General features: G+C 39.4%; 1 pseudogene; it reads left to right on the forward strand.

The window, feature by feature from the left end:
• Positions 1-8,715: 8,715 nt before the first annotated feature.
• On the forward strand, positions 8,716-9,402 carry LOC120366403 (small ribosomal subunit protein uS5 pseudogene; annotated as a pseudogene).
• Positions 9,403-17,070: the final 7,668 nt, after the last annotated feature.

Genomic DNA, 17,070 nt, shown 5'->3' on the forward strand with positions numbered 1-17,070 from the left:
TTTTTATTGCATCAATTTGGTTATTCTCTCTTTTCTTTTTTATTAATCTGGCTAGTGGTCTGTATATTTTGTTGATCTTTTCAAAAAACCAGCTCCTGGATTTATTGATTTTTTGAAGAGTTTTTTGTGTCTCTATTTCCTTCAGTTCTGCTCTGATCTTAGTTATTTCCTGTCTTCTGCTAGGTTTTGAGTTTTTTTGATCTTGCTCCTCTAGCTCTTTCAATTTTGATGATAGAGTGTCAATTTTAGATCTCTCCTTTCTTCTCATGTGGGCACTCATTGCTATATATTTTCCTCTAGAGACTGCTTTAAATGTGTCCCAGAGGTTCTGGTATGTTGTGTCTTCGTTCTCATTGGTTTCGAAGAACATCTTTATTTCTGCCTTCATTTCATTGTTTATCCAGTCAACATTCAAGAGCAAGTTGTTCAGTTTCCATGAAGCTGTGCGGTTCTGAGTTAGTTTCTGCATTCTGAGTTCTAACTCGATTGCACTGTGGTCTGAGAGACTGTTTGTTATGATTTCTGTTCTTTTGCATTTGCTGAGGAGTGATTTATTGCCAATTATGTGGTCAATTTTAGAGTAGGTGTGATGTGGTGCTGAGAAGAATGTATATTCTGTGGATTTGGGGTGGAGAGTTCTGTAAATGTCTATTAGGTTTGCTTGTTCCAGGTCTGTATTCAGGTCCTGGATATCCTTGTTGATTTTCTGTGTGGTTGATCTGTCTAATATTGACAATGGGGTGTTAAAGTCTCCCACTATTATTGTGTGGGAGTCTAAGTCTCTTTGTAAGTCATTAAGAACTTGCCTTATATATCTGGGTGCTCCTGTATTGGGTGCATATATATTTAGGATCGTTAGCTCTTCTTGTTGCAGTGATCCTTTTACCATTATGAAATGTCCTTCTTTGTCTCTTTTGATCTTTGTTGCTTTAAAGTCTATTTTATCAGAGATGAGAATTGCAACTCCTGCCTTTTTTTGCTCTCCATTTGCTTGGTAGATCTTCCTCCATCCCTTTATTTTGAGCCTTTGTGTATCCTTGCATGTAAGATGGGTTTCCTGGATACAGCACACTGATGGGTTTTGGCTTTTTATCCAATTTGCCAGTCTGTGTCTTTTGATTGGGGCATTTAGTCCATTGACATTTAGGGATAGTATTGTTATGTGTGAATTTGATGCTGTCATTTTGATGCTACCTGGCTGTTTTGTTGGTTAGTTGATGCAGATTCTTGATTGTGTTGATGCTTTTTTACCATTTTGTGTGTTTTTGGAGTGGCTGGTACTGGTTGTTCCTTTCTATGTGTAGAGCCTCTTTCAGGAGTTCTTGTAGAGCAGGTTTGGTGGTGATGAAATCTCTGAGTGCTTGCTTGTTCACAAAGGATTTTATTTTTCCTTCACTTCTGAAGCTTAGTTTGGCTGAATAGGAGATTCTGGGTTGAAAGTTCTTTTCTTTAAGTATGTTGAATATTGGCCCCCAATCTCTTCTGGCTTGTAGGGTTTCTGCTGAGAGATCTGCTGTGAGTCTAATGGGCTTCCCTTTGTGGGTAACCCGACCTTTCTCTCTGGCTGCCCTTAGCATTTTCTCTTTCATTTCAACCCTGGTGAATCTGACGATTATGTGCCTTGGGGTTGCTCTTCTTGAGGAATATCTCTGTGGTGTTCTCTGTATTTCTTGGATTTGAATATTGGTCTGCCTTGCTAGGTTAGGGAAGTTTTCCTGGATAATATCCTGAAGAGTATTTTCCAGCTTGGATTCATTCTCTTCATCACATTCAGGTACACCTATCAGACGTAGATTAGGTCTTTTCACATAGTCCCACATTTCTTGAAGATTTTGTTCATTCCTTTTTGCGCTTTTTTCTCTGTTCTTGCCTTCTCTTTTTATTTCATTGAGTTGATCTTCGACCTCTGATATCCTTTCTTCTGCTTGGTCAATTCGGCTGTTGAAGCTTGTGCATGCTTCACGAAGTTCTCGTGTTGCGTTTTTCAGCTCCATCAATTCACTTATACTCCTCTCTATGCTGTCCATTCTCGTCAGCAGTTCGTCCAATCTCTTCTCAAGGTTCCTATTTTCTTTGCGATGTGTTAGAACATGTTCTTTTAGCTCATTGTAGTTTCTTACTACCCACCTTCTGAAGTCTGATTCTGTCATTTCATCACCCTCCTTCTCCATCTGGTCTGGTTCCCTTGCTGGTGAGGAGTTGTGATCCCTTTTAGGAGGAGAGGTGTTCTGGTTTCGGGAGTTTTCATCCTTTTTGCGCTGATTTCTTCCCATTTTTGTGGGTTTATCCACCTGTTGTCTGTCTCTGTCCCAGGGAGTTGGAGCTTTATGAGTTTCCGTTGCACTACTGCCTTTTTGATTTTTCTTTCAGGTCGGACCCGCCCAGCTAGCAGCAGGCCTAGCCACTGCCTGCCTGCAGGGGCTTTGCTGAGCTGCTGTGGGCTCCGCCCAGCTGCCCTGAGCTCTTCCCTGTAGTCCTTTTTATATGGGAGTAGTTAGAACTGTCTGGGCAATGGTGGCCCCGCCTCTGTTATGGTGGACTCTCTCTGTTGTGGCAGGTTGCCTGGGCAACGGCAGCCTGCCTATGTAGTGGAGAGTCTCAGTAATGGCGGAAGCCCCTCTCCCAGGGAGCCGGACCGTCCGGGTTCAGCTGTGCTTGGTTTGAAGGGCTCAACCCAGGGGGTTTCCAATTACTGTTTTTGTTTTGGTTGTTGTTGGGGGTGGAGGGGTGGGACCAACCGAGCCTGGTCACCTGGCTCCCTGACTCAGAGTCTTTTCTTTTAAGTTGAAGGACCCCGCGTTCCGGTCGCTTGTTGAAAAGGCGCCGGGATCCCCCGTGCTGCGACTCATGGCGTCGGCTGGAACTGCGGCGCCGGCTCCTGGCGGATTTTTTGCCTAGGAATCTCCTGGCCTGACTCGCTATTTCAGATGAATGGGCAACTCTGCCGTCTCAGGGCTCTGCTCGCCAGCTAAGAGGGCTCCCAGACCAGTGGCTTTTGTATGGAGAATTGCAGCAACAGGGCGTGGTCACAGCAGCCGCGCGGGCGGAATCAGCCCCACGGGGGCCAAAACAGCTGCACCGGCTGGGACTGCGACGCTGGCGACCCCTCTGCCTGGGTATCTCCTGGTCTGTGGGCAGTAAGAGTTTGTCTGGAAATGCGGTGTCCACTCACCCTCTGCACTTTCACTGGGAGCTGAATTCCTGAGCTGTTCTTAGGCGGCCATCTTCCCAGCATTCCGCAAATTTTCAAAAGATGAATGTAGACCTGTAACTTTTCCAATTAATTATACAGTTATAAGAAGTTCATAAAATGCATAAAGCAAGCAAAGGAGACTTTCTTCTGAGATATATAAAAAGTAAAAAAAAAAACCAAAACGATTAAACTGGCAGTATAGGTTAAATCTGGGTGATTTTCAGTGTCATGTACTCTTATAATTACATATTAAAGTCAGTAGCTCTTTTTTCTAAACACAGTTTAAAATATTAAAATGCTTGAAAGTCTTTTTGAACCAAATGATCCACAAAACATTGCTGAACAGTTTGAAATGCCTTGTAGTCCCTCTATCAAGCCTTATAGGCTTTGATACTTACAAATACTTAAGTCTGTGTGGCATCTGTCAAAAAAACATTACCCCAAGCTTTCATGATTTTGCACCTAAAGCTATTAGTTTACATTTTTTCTTTTTTGGCCAGGGTAAAATGGTAGCTCACTTACACCTGCTTGTTCTGACTTGACAGAGAGTATCACTTTTCCTGGTTTCAGATTTTGTAGACCTTGAAGCAAAGTGTGTGTGCGTGCGTGTGTGTGTGTGTGTGTGTGTGTGTGTGTGCATGTGTGTGTGTGTATGTTGTAAAAAGTTGATGTACATTACCGGAGTTAGGGGTCCAAAAATGATCTAGGCTGATTATATTGAATTTTAGCACAAATCCTGTATAAAAATCCTTATCTGATCAGCTCTTGCTAGGAGGAGCACCTACTTTTTTTTTTTTTAAACCCAGGGTGAATCCACTTTTGGTAGCTCTGGAAAGGAATTCCAGAAGTGAACATTCCTCTCCTCTGGCTTCCCTTCAGTTGAAATTCTAAGCTTCTGTGGTTCCTCACTTGATTTCTAATCTGTGGCCCTTACTTACCTCTTTTAATAAAGAAGGAATAGGTCATGCAAGGACTATAAAGTCCTTTATCAAAATCTCAAAGAATAACTCATAAAGTGGAGTTTGAGTACCAATAGGAGTTAACATATTTTACACATGTCCTCCATATGCCATCTGGGATGTGAGATAGATTCATTCATTTAATGAATAACAATAGGAACCTTGGAGGAATTGTAGTCAACAATCTTTGTCTGCTCTACCAGTGGGAAAATTGAGTCCCACTGAGGTGCAAGACATTCTCTAAGGCCATAGGCCAAGTGAGCCCCAGCTCATCTGTCACTTATTAAGTGCTTACTATTTAGCCACATGTTATCCTTGACTCTGGAAAGACAGCAAAATAGACACTGTCCCTGTCCCCATGGAACTGATTGTATTGTGTGAGAGAGCTTGAAAAGAGATAGAAATCTCATTTGGAGATTTCAGTACAGCATACTAAGAGTGGGATAGGTTTTCCTAAAGTGATTTCATCACTTCCTTTAAGCTTCTAAGATCCTGCTGCTGCAGCTGCTCCTGCAGTCATCAGCCAACATTTATATACTTGATTATTTTATTCTTCACAAACACTTTTAATATAGCTACTATTATTGGCCTCATTTTTTGATTAAGTAAACTGAGGCTAAGGAAAGTAAGCAGCTTATCTGAAACGGTTCTTTTGTTTAACCTGCTAATACGAAAGGATATGACTGCTTCAAATATAAGAAAATACTATTAAGAGAATGAGAAGACAAGCCACAGACTAGGAGAAAATACTTAGAAAAGACATATCTGATAGAGAATGGTTATCCAGAGTACACAAAATACCCTTAAAACTCAACAATAGGAAAATGAACAACCCAAATTAAAAATGAGCAAAAGACCTGAACAGACATCTTACTAAAATAGTTAATATAGATGACAAGTAAGCATATAAAAAGATGCTTCACATCATATATCATTAGGGGACTGCAAATTAAAACAGTTAGATAATACTCTGCCTGTTAAAATGACCTAGATCTCAAACAATGTCAATGCCAAATGCTGGTGAGGATGTGGAACAAAAGGAACTCTCATTTGTTGCTGGTAAAAATGCAAAATGATATAGCCACTTTGGAAAATAGTTTGGCAGTTTCCAACAAAACTAAATATTTTCTTATTATACTAACCAGCTGTCTTGCTTTTTGATATTTATCCAGATGAACTGAAAAGTTATGTCCTCAGAAAAACTTGTTTCTATCAGTTTTATTCATAATTGCCAAAACTGAGAAGCAAACTGGATGCCCTTCAATAGGTGAATGGATAAATACACTGTGATACATCTAGACAATGGAATATTATTCAGGGCTAAAAATAAATGAGTTATCAAGCTATGAAAAGAAGTGGAAGAACCTTAAATGTATATTACTAAGTTTAAGAGGCCAATCTGTAAAGGCTACGTACTGTATGATTCCAACTATTCTGAAAAAGCCAAAACTGTTTAAAAGATCAGTAGTTTCCAGGGGATAGGCAGGAAAGAAAGATGAATAGGAGAAGCACAGAGGATTTTTAGGGCAGTGAAACTATTCTGTATGATACTATAATGGTAGTGACATGTTATTATACATTTGTCAAAACTTACAGAATGTGCAATATCAAGAATGAGCCCCAGTGTGAACTATGGACTTTGGATGATAATGATGGGTCAGTGTAGGTTCATCAGTTGTAACAAATGTGCCATCCTCATGTGAGATGTTGATAGAGAGGATGGTTGTGTCTGTGTGAGGGAAAGTGATATATGGGAACTTTCTGTACTTTACACTCATGTTTTCTGTGACCTAAACTTCTCTGAACATTAGGTCTGTTTAAAAATAGTTAGCTCTTTTCTCAAGATTTATCAAGGAGGTTAGTGTAGCAATCAACTGGCCCCAGGTTCAGCATTTCTTTTTAAACTCACATTGGGGTAAGGGTAACATTTTATTTAGTAGAGCTCTAGGTAGCCTTGAATCTACTAATGACTTCATTTATTTTTAAGTGTTACACAACTTTGGGCAGATGTCAGAAGAAGGTACTAAGGGTAGAAAACCTTATGCAAGAAGAAGGTTATACACCTTAATTATTATTATTATTTTTTACTTTAGAAACCTCACTACATTAAACTCCCTCATTTGAAATCTATTGTTAATGGCCCTTTTCCTCCCATAGATGAGAGTGGGCAGATTATTACCAGTCCATGCTGACTTTGAACAGGGCATACATTATAGGAAGGCCCCACTGAGTTTATTATTAATCCTGTATAAAATAGAAAAAAAACCCTAAAAACCTCCACACAACCCTGACCCTTTGTTTTCTGTTTGCATTATTGTTTGTGGTGGTGTGCTGCTGCCTGACCTGCTATAAATGCCAAGTGCATAGCTCCTTCTTTGAATTTCACACTGCAGCCATAAATCGTTTGTCCATTTATAAATAAAATAAAATGTGGGATATGATGGAGCTCAAGAGAGCATATTTTCTGAAACTCTTGGATCTCATTCTCAGCACAGATGTGCCAAAGCTGTTTGGCACAGTATGAATTGAGCTGGATGTTAGGGCTGTTCACAGCCCTCTAGGGGCAGGTGGGCTGGGTACTTGGCTGAGATTGCCTCAGAGTATTAGAAAATGGTAATTGTCTGAGGCTTCTTATGTTTTCTTCTGAAACCATTACTCTCTTCCTGGTTCTCTAGTATAACTGTGACAGTTGATTTGAAATAACCAGCAATATTAATGATTGAGGAAAAAAGTATCATATTCAGACGACATAAAAAGCAGACTCTTCTCTACAGAGACAAGTGGTAAAGAGAAACAAATTCTATTTTTAATCCTGTTTTATTTGGTTTGAAAATGCTAGGAAGTTCTGGAAGATTGAACTCCACATAGGATGCTTTATTTTCTTCCATCTTAGTGGTTTTTTCTCCATGGAATTAGAGCAGGATATGGTACCTCATGAATTAGTGCTTACTGGTTATTGAGCAAGAATTGTATGGAGGTGAGTTAAGAGATGATCTTGTGTCATGGAAAGTGTAGTAGTAGCTGGACACTGGGTTGCTGCCTCTAGTTTTGCTACTAATTAGGGTTGTACACTGATGCTGAGCACTTAAATTACAGGGCCTCTGATGCCTTCTGTGTAAAATCTGAGAAGAGAAGAAGGTCAATTTAGCCTGTAGTCACCAAGGTTCCTCCTTGGTATACCTTTTTAGAGTTTTGTGAAAATAAACGGAGGTGCAAGGGATCAGCTTTAGATATCCTCCTTTGAACAGTCTTCCCTAGACTTTTCTGTCAGGTTAACAAGGAGTCCACTGTGGCAGTGACTCTGTCTGCCCTGCACTACAGAATGAACAGATCGTAGGAGAGTACTGATTCTCCATCCTTACATGGTCTAACTAAACTTTGTAGTTTAAAAAGCACTTCTGCATTTATGATCATCTTGAAAATTCCCTGAGATGGGGACTGTTACTGTCCAGAGCTTAACATCTATAGAGACACAAAGTGGGCTTATCCAAACCATACAGGATCATCCAAGGCTGTCACAGACAGGTAGTATAGGCTTAGGAATTGAGATGACCTGGGTTTGAATCATCTGCCATTTATTCTTTTTGTGAACTTGGGCATCAATTAATCTCTGTTTTTCCCTTTGTACAAAGAAGATCATAATAATACTCAACGAGTGTGTAAACATAATGTGAATGGGAGGGCAAATAATTGTTTTTATATAATATATGAAAAGTGCTGGCTGTGAGTGGTGGCTCATGCCTATAGTCCCAGTGCTTTGTGAGGCCAAGCTGGGAGGATTGCTTGATGACCAGAGTTTGAGACCAGCCTCGGCAACATAGTGAGACCACCCCCTGCCCTGTCTATAAAAAAATAAAATTAGCAAGGCATAGTGCCTGGCATACCTCTAATGCCAGCTACTCAGGAGGCTGAGGGTGGAGTATTCTCTTAAAAATGGTAGCTATAATTATTATTAAGTGAACACTTTAGGCTTTCTAATTCTATATTTATGATCTTTCTACTCTACCTTGCATCTGTTGGTAATAGACATTTTTATGATCTCAGTTACATTCATGTTTGGAGATTAATGTGTATAAAAATTGTCAATTAATGGCTAACTAAGTCCTGTGTGTTTAAGGGCCTTCTGAAAGGGCCATATTAGTCAGCTATTGAATGGCGTGAAAATGGGTCATAGAGCAGCTTAAAAGAACTGGAGCCATTTATTTCACAGGAACAAAAACCAACCAACCTCCAGTTTTTTTTTAAAGGAACAAAAACTAACCAACAACCCCCAGTTTTTTTTTTAAAAAATAAAAATTCGTCTAAAAGTAATACACAATAGTTTATTTTAAATGGTTTCGGAAAAACAGAGTGTACATAAGAAAAAAATTAACTCTTCTGAAAAACAAAAAAACAAAAAAACAACAAATGGTGGATGATACAGGTGTCATGGATTGGTGGCCTCTGGGATAGGGAACTGCAGAGGCTTCATGGCATCTGGGGCCAAAGCCGGGGTCATGGCTGGGGTTGGGGTTGGGGCCGAGGCCAAGGCTGTGGAGCTCACAGAGGCAAGGCTGAGACAAGGAGTGGATGCCCGTTACCAAGCTGGTCCACCTTGTCAAGAACATGAAGATCAAGTCCCTGGAGGAGATGGATCTCTTCTCCCTGCCATCAAGGTGTCTGAGATCATTGACTTTTTCTTGAGGGGCCTCTCTCAAGGGTGAGGTTTTGAAGATTATGTGCAGAAGCAGATTCGCGCAGGCCAGTACACCAGATTCAAGGTGTTTGTTGCCATCCGGGACTACAGTGGCCACTTTGATCTGGGTGTTAAGTGCTCCAAGGTGGTGGCCACTGCCATCTGTGGGACCATCAACATAGCCAAGCTCTCCATTGTCCCCATGTGCAGAGGCTACTGAGGAAACAAGATCGGTGAGCTCCACACTGTCCTTTGCAAGGTGACAGGCTGCTGCTGCTCTGTGCTGGTGCGCCCAGGGGCACTGGCATCATCTCGGCGCCCATGCCCAATTTGCTGCTGTTGATGGTTGATATCGATGACTGCTACCCCTCAGCCAGGGGCTGCACTGACCCCTGGGCAACTTCGCCAAGGCCACCTTTGATGCCATCTCTAAAACCTACAGCTACCTGACCCCCGACCTCTGGAAGGAGACTGTATTCACCAAGTCTTCCTATCTGGAATTCACTGACCACTTCATCAAGACGTACACGAAAGTATCCATACAGAGGATCCAGGCTCCAGCTGTGGCTACATGACAGAGTTTTTATACAAGAAAAATAAAGTGAATTAAGCTGGTCAAAAAGAAATGAAAGAAAAGAGAAAGAAATTAACAAAATATATTACATACAGTTTCATCCGTTATAAACAAATACAACTCACCTGATGGTATAATTTATTTTTTTCTTTGAAAGGAATTATTGTTCTTGTTGATCACAATTACTACCAGCTGTATGTATAATTTAACTAAAAATATGGGCCTCAGCTATTGATAATCCTAATAGTGACTGTTTCATGGTTTTGAGGAAAGTAAGGGGAGTGGGAACATACTGAGTAGCTACTTTGGCAGTTTCTTTTAAAGCTTGAATTTTATTTCAGACAGCAAAGGAAGAGCCACAAAGTCTGCAAGTGAAGCTCAAGCCTCGAAGTTGGAAACCTGATTCCAGCCTGTTGCTGATACTGTGTTACCATCAGATAAGACCACTCATTTTCTTTGAACCTGAGTTTTACTATCTAAAAGCCACAGAACCAGGCCTAGGACTGTCCCCAAATTGATTTTCAATTCCTAAAGCCTCCTGATGTGTAACTTCAAGAATGGAGCCTATCAACCTCACAAGTCTCTTCAGATTCACTTCTCCATGGCTGTAGATATCTCCAGCTGTTCTCCAAATTCTAGCCACCAGGTAGGGCAACCGAATGAACACTACATATAGGTTTGCTGTTGTCGTGAAATGTGCTGCATGAGAACCATGCCAAACTCAGTAACTCAAACCACAAGTATTTATTCTTACAGACATGCAGGTCCAATTGAGGGTTGACAATGAAGCTGAGCTTGGCTGGGTGGCTCTGTTGCCCTTGGCCAAAACTCATTCAGATGTCTGAGAATCTGGTGGGGACTTGTATATATAAGCTGGGCTCACCATGAGCAGTTAGATCCCGTTGCCCAAGTCTCTCATCTACTTGCTGGATCCAGTGGGTCAGAGGGTCATGCAGTAGTAGAGGCACAAGAGAGAAGGCCAGTCATGCAGGGCTTTACGTCTTTGGTCACAGTGCGCTTGGTAACATTCATTTGGTAAAGGTAAGCCACATGGTCAAACTCAAAGCCAAAGTGTAGGGAAATGTGCTTTTATCCTTTTAGGAGTAGGAGTTGCTAAATCACATGGTAAAACAGGTAGATATAGAGAGGGCTGAAGAATTGGGCCATTGATGCAGTCTGCTAGATACCATTCTCTTTTTGGAAACGTGAAGCTGCCTATGTCACTTCATTCACACGTTTGCAGTGGTTGGTCTTAGGAAAAGATTTTCTGCACTTGATACTTGTCCTTAAAGAATGGAAAATCTAGGTCTAGCTTCCTTGATACTCATTTTTCTTGCTAATAGATCAGTGCTACTCAAAGTGCCATTCAAGGGCTGGCAGAATAAGCAACTCTTTAGAGATTGTTGGAGCAAATTATTGGCACCATATCAGACCTATTAAATCAGAAACTCTGGGGATCGGGTCCAGGAATCTGCATTATGAAAAGTTTTCTGGGTGAGTCTAAAGCTCACTAAAGTTTGAAAAACACTGGTATGGATCAAATCTTTGCCACGATGTTTCTGGTAGCATCATTCTTATGTTACCTTGTCTTCTCTTATTTTGAACTACCATCATTCGTTACCTGACCCTTCTCTTGGAGGTGTCAGGATGATGATAATCCAAAGTAGTAACCTTCTTTACTAGACCAGAGGCCAAAATGCGCTTCTGGATACTTCTGCTCCACTTCAAGAGTGGACTTCTAGGAGAGCATGTGTGGAAAACTACAGAACAGATCACTGCCCCAGCTGGTGCCCTGAGGCTTCATATCAAGTATGGAAAACATAGGAATAGGCAGTCGCAGGCATATGCACATCTTAATTTTTAGACTCTGCCCAATAGATAAATATGTGCTAGTAGATGACACATGTTATTTGTGTTATCTCACTAATTTAGATACACATGTTATTTTGTGTTATCTCACTAATTTTGACTTCACAGCTAGAGGTGAAGAGAATGAAAGACTGTTTCTTAATACTTCTAAGAGAATAAAAGTCATATTTAATGTGGCTGCAAAATTACCAGAGAGTGAGAACAGCTTTGTACCCTCTTGTCAGGGGAACTCCTGTCTAGGACTATGTCAATCCTAGTAGTTTTATGCCTCATCTAAGATGAGAGGTGTGACATCTTGTTTCCATTTAGCAATTAATATAATTATTTATTGAAAATATAGTATTAAACTATGCTATATAATATGATATAATTTAATAGAATAACACCTAAATAAATATACTGCTTCCCCATTCTCTTCTCACTTTGATATAGCAGAACTGGATTTATAAGGTTGATTATCAGCACTTAACATTTTTAAGATGAGAATATCTAAAGTGTCATAACTCAGCACAACTGTATGTTAACTGTGCACATTGTGTTTCGCAGGGAAAGAAACGAAAGAAAATAAAGGGAAAGTAGGTAATTGCTCACAGGATAGAAGAAGATATTATCCTGCCAGTTTCTTCCTGGAACTGTATGCATCATGTCCTGTGTTTGTGATATAGCACAGGGAGTCATTGCTAACAATGAATAACATTATTGGGATGACAGCAGTTTAAGTGCTAAAGAAATTTGAGTTCTGACAAACCAGGCAGACACACACAACATGAAAAATGTATAAAGCATCTGGTTGTGTCTGTGGCAGTTAAGATACAGATACTGATTGAGAGGCTCATCTGTTAATTTGATTGTGTCTCATGGTTTAAATCTCTCTAAAAGGTTGGGGTGGTGGTGGAAGAAGCTAGTTTGTTCTGATTGATGGTGCCAAAAGGAGGTTTTGGTCTGCTTCTCATGTAAATGTAAGAAATAAGCTTCTCTGAGTTTGCATTGACTTTATCATCAGAGATAATAAATGGATGATTACTAAAAAAGGAGAGGGAATGTAAAAGCCTTGAAAGCTCTGAAAGTTGCTGTGTTAACACACAGACGGTTACAGATACCTTTGCCAGTGTTGCGGTCACTGTTAATTTGATAACTTGATCCTTTATGAAAGAAAATTTGGAGCCACAGTTGATTTTTTTTTTTTCCTTTTCTCTCACACCCAAATTTATGGGACCTGCCATCTTCCCTTTCTCAATGTTTCTAGAATGCATCTTCTTCTTTTCATTTTTGCTCTATCTTATTCATCCCCAGCCCAATCCTTTCTTGCTTTAACCTTTGCCAAAGCTACCTAGCTGGTTACCCTACCTCCAGTATTGGAAGTCCTTCTTTGTAGTGGACATTGGTGACCTTTTTATTCTTTAAATCATAAAGTCTTCCATGGTGCTCCATCCATCACCCATTACAATGCCCTCCAATGAAAATGCACAAGAGGACCAAATGGGTTATAAGAAAGTCATTGGGATACACACATAGGCACATAGAAATGATTCTGAAGAATTCAGAAATTAATAATACAAGGAGTGACAATGATACCTGTACTCTGTCCATATGTCATGCTGTAGTTGAGGTAAGCAATGGAAAGAGAGGGAATTCCATAACCCAGAGCAGTAGACAGCAGTGCCCTTGTGAACCTGCTTAACTGAGCTTATAGATTACATCATCCAATTTTAACCAAAAGAACTCCCCGAAAAATGTGTAAGTGACTTACAAAGCAATAAGACAATAGCAGAGCTGGAACTTTGCCTTCTTTTGGTACAAGCCACATTATGGGACGGAAACAATAATGAATGGCCTAATTAGATCTGAGAAAGAGTCAGCCAAAAAGAAATATAAATTATCAAGAAGATTATTTTAATCATTAATGAAGAACCTCTCTGTCAGTGTAATCTATGCCTTGAGATATTAGTTAATGATAATAGTAGATATATGTAGTAAGTACACATTATGTTTGTATACTTCTTTTTATTATACAGTTGTATAATTCTTTTTAGCTGATGGGATGCATTATGAAAAGCTAGCTCACGCGATCAGTTTCAAGCTCTTCATTGTGGAAGGCCAAACCATCACACCTCAGCTTCAAGCTTTAGCCTTAGTTATTGTCTGTCCATTCCCTCATTTCACTAGACTCCCCACGAGCTAATTATTTGTGTGACTTTGGGCAAGTCACTTAACCACTCTGGCTTCTGATTCCTTACCTAAAAAATGTAGAAGTAGGACCAGAGGATTTTTGAAGAATTTGTCAATCCTATTGTAATAGTATTGCTAATAAAGACATACCTGAGACTGGATAATTTATAAAGGAAAGTGGTTTAAGCGACTCACAGTTTCACATAGCTGGGGAGGCCTCACAGTCATGGTGGAAGGCAAAGTTGGTGCAAAGTCACGTTTTACATGGCAGCAGACAAGAGAGCATGTGCAGGGGAACTCCTTTTTATGAAACCATCAGATCTCATGAGACTTACTATCATGAAAACAGCAAGTGAAAAACCTACTCCCATGGTTCAATTACCGTCTACCACATCTCTTCCATGACACATGGGGATTATTATAGTTCAAGATGAGATTTGGGTGGGGCACAGAGTCAAACCATATCACCCTACACAGGTGTTCCTTGACTTATGATGAGACTATGTCCTGATAAACCCATTGTTTAAGTAGAGAATATAATGAATTGAAAATATACTTAATAGCCAGGTAAACCCATTGTAAAGTCAAAAAATTATAAGTCTGGATGCTCCTTAATTTATAATGGATTTGGGTACCAATAAAATTTGGAAAAATTGTAAGTCAAATTATCCTAAGTTGGGGACAATCTGTAATTCAATTGTAATTCTATGTATCACCATCTAGGAATAAGTTTTTATATATATAAGTGGAGATTATTTCTTCAATTATCAAAATTTTTAGAAATTTTCCTCTTTTTGATAGAATTTCTTTAAAATGCCTCACACTTCCCATTATTCTTAAATGGAAAACAGAGCATAATTCGACTTTCTCTTAATAACACAGGATCATTAATATACTACAATTTCCTATATTGCACTGTCATCTAGTTATGTGTTATCTGTAATTGCAATTGAATCATGCAGTTTATTTGCCCTATTGCTAAATGGTTCCAGACTCCTATACTTTCCAATTCTCATGCCTGATTTTATATATATTTCTTACAACCAAGTTGTGAACTGGTACTTCATACTCATTTGCTGTGTATGCCTTCCTCTTCCATCCCTCATCTTTTAATTTTCTGGCCGTAAGGTGGAATGGGCTAGGAAAAGAGGATGTCTAAAATGATAGTGGTTATATAATCATTTAACTACCCTATATTATGCTTAAGTGCAGGGTGAAGGATATGAAGTAATACTGGGATTCAAAACTTGTCAACTCCTCTATGCCTCAGTAGCCTCATCTGATAAATGGTGAGGATTAAATCAGATACTGCTTGCAACTTGCTAGGGTAATACCTTGCAGCTCTAAACACCAACACATTTTAACAACAGCATCAATAATAATACATAAGGTTTATTAAATGATCATTATGTGGCAGATACTTTGCTAGGCACTTTGCGTAGAGCTACGCATTTAGTCCCCACAAAACCCTTGTGAGGATGTGTCTCCCATTATGTCTCTTTTACCTAAGAGGAAATTATTATTTTTTTTCATGTGCTACTTTTAATTTTTTAAATTTTTAAATTTTGATATCTTTTGGGGTACAAGTGGTTTTTGGTTACATGGATGAATTACATAGTGGTGAATTATAAGATTTTAGTGTACCTGTCACCTGGGTAATATATGTTGTACCCAATATATAGTTTTTTTTTAATCCCATATCTTTCTACCATCTTCCCCTTCTGAGTCTCCAGAGTTCATTATGTCACTCTGTATGCCCTTGTGTCCTCACAGCTTAGCTCCTACTTACAAGTGAGAACATATGGTATTTATTTTTTTATTCCTGAGTTACTTCTTTTGGAATAAGATCTCCAGCTCCATTCAAGTTGCTGCAAAAGACATTATTTCATTTCGTTTTATGGCTGAGTAGTATTCCATGGTGTATATATGCCACATTTTCTTTATCCACTCGTCGGTCAGTGGGCACTTAGGTTGCTTCCATATCTTTGCAGTTGTGAATTGGGATACAATAAACATATATATGTATGTGTCTTCTGATATAATTACTTCTTTTCCTTTGGGTAGACACCCAGTAGTGGGTGTCTGGATCAAATGGTAGATCTACTTTTAGTTCTTTAAGGAATCTCCATACTGTCTCCATAGAGGTTGTACTAATTTACATCACCACCAGCAGTGTATAAGCATTCCCCTTTCACCTCATCCATACCAACATCTATTGTTTTTTGACTTTTTAGTACTGGTCATTATTGCAGGAGTAAGGTTATATCTCATTGTGATTTTAATTTGCGTTTGCCTGATATTTAGTGATGTTGAGCATTTTTTCACATGCTCGTTGGCCATTTGTGTATCTTCATTTGAGAAATGTCTATTCATGTTATTTGCCTACTTTCTGATGGGATTATTTATTTTTTTCTTTTTGATTTATCTGAGTTTCTTGTAGATTCTGAATACCAGTCTTTTGTCAGATGCATAGTTTGCAAATATTTTCTCCCATTCTGTGGGTTGTTTGTTTACTTTGTTGATTATTTCTTTTGCTGTGCAGAAGCTTTTCCGTTTAGTCAGCTCCCATTTATTTGTTTTTTTTGTTGTTGTTGCATTTGCTTTTGGGGTTTCAGTCATGAATTCTTTGCCCAGGCCAATGTCCAGAAGAGTTTCTCTAAGCTTATCCTCTCAAATTTTTATGGTTTTTGGTCTTAGATTTAAGTTTATGATCTATCTTGAGTTGACCTTTGTATAAGGTGGGAGATAGGGATTGAGTTTCATTCTTCTTCATGAGGCTAGCTGGTTTACCTAGCACTGTTTATTAAATAGGGTTTCCTTTCCCTAGTTTATGTTTTTGTGTGCTTTGCCAAGGGTCAGTTGGTTTTAAGTAGTTTGCTTTATTTCTGTGTTCTCTATTCTGTTCCATTGGTCTGTATGACTACTTTTATACCAATACCATACTGTTTTGGTAACTATAGCTTTGTAGTTGAAGTCTGGTAATGTGATGCCTCCAGATTTGTTCTTTTGCTTAGGCTTGCTTTGGCTATACAAGACCTTTTTTTGGTTCCATATGGGAATCCAATGGTGTACCTTGGTTTCACCAAGGTTACATATCTGGCTGGCCATCCCATCTGGGGAAAGTGCTTTGTCTACTACTGCTGTCCATCTTCAGCTAGGCTGTAGCAAGGATGATGGATCCTCCTTGATTTTTAATTTTCCACAGGTCTGGTTGCTTTCTTTCCACCTGGGCCTCTGCCAAGCACCTGATGAACAACAACTGTAATGACATTCTAGTTACCTTTTAAATAATCTAAATCATAATGTGACAGCGATGTCCTAAGGTCAGGGTCTGTGTTTAGTCATGTCTCTAGCTTCATGAACTAGAAAATCATCCAGTTTATATTAAATGTTCTGAGTGGGATGAGACTTTAAGTTAAAATCAATTTCCATACTTTTCCCTCTATGTTCTAAAAATTGCTGTAATTATCTTGACATTGCAAAAAGTTGAGGAAAGTTGGTCCTGGAAAGAAATTATCTCTCAGGAAGCGGTGGCATTCACATTGTGGGATGACACCTGCTGCTCCTATAGGACAATGAACAACTCTTGGAGTAGGGGAATGTCTTAAACAGGTGGTGTTTTCTAGGCTTT

This window comes from Saimiri boliviensis, chromosome 2 (genome assembly GCF_048565385.1).
Source record: "Saimiri boliviensis isolate mSaiBol1 chromosome 2, mSaiBol1.pri, whole genome shotgun sequence".
NCBI lineage: Eukaryota > Metazoa > Chordata > Mammalia > Primates > Cebidae > Saimiri > Saimiri boliviensis.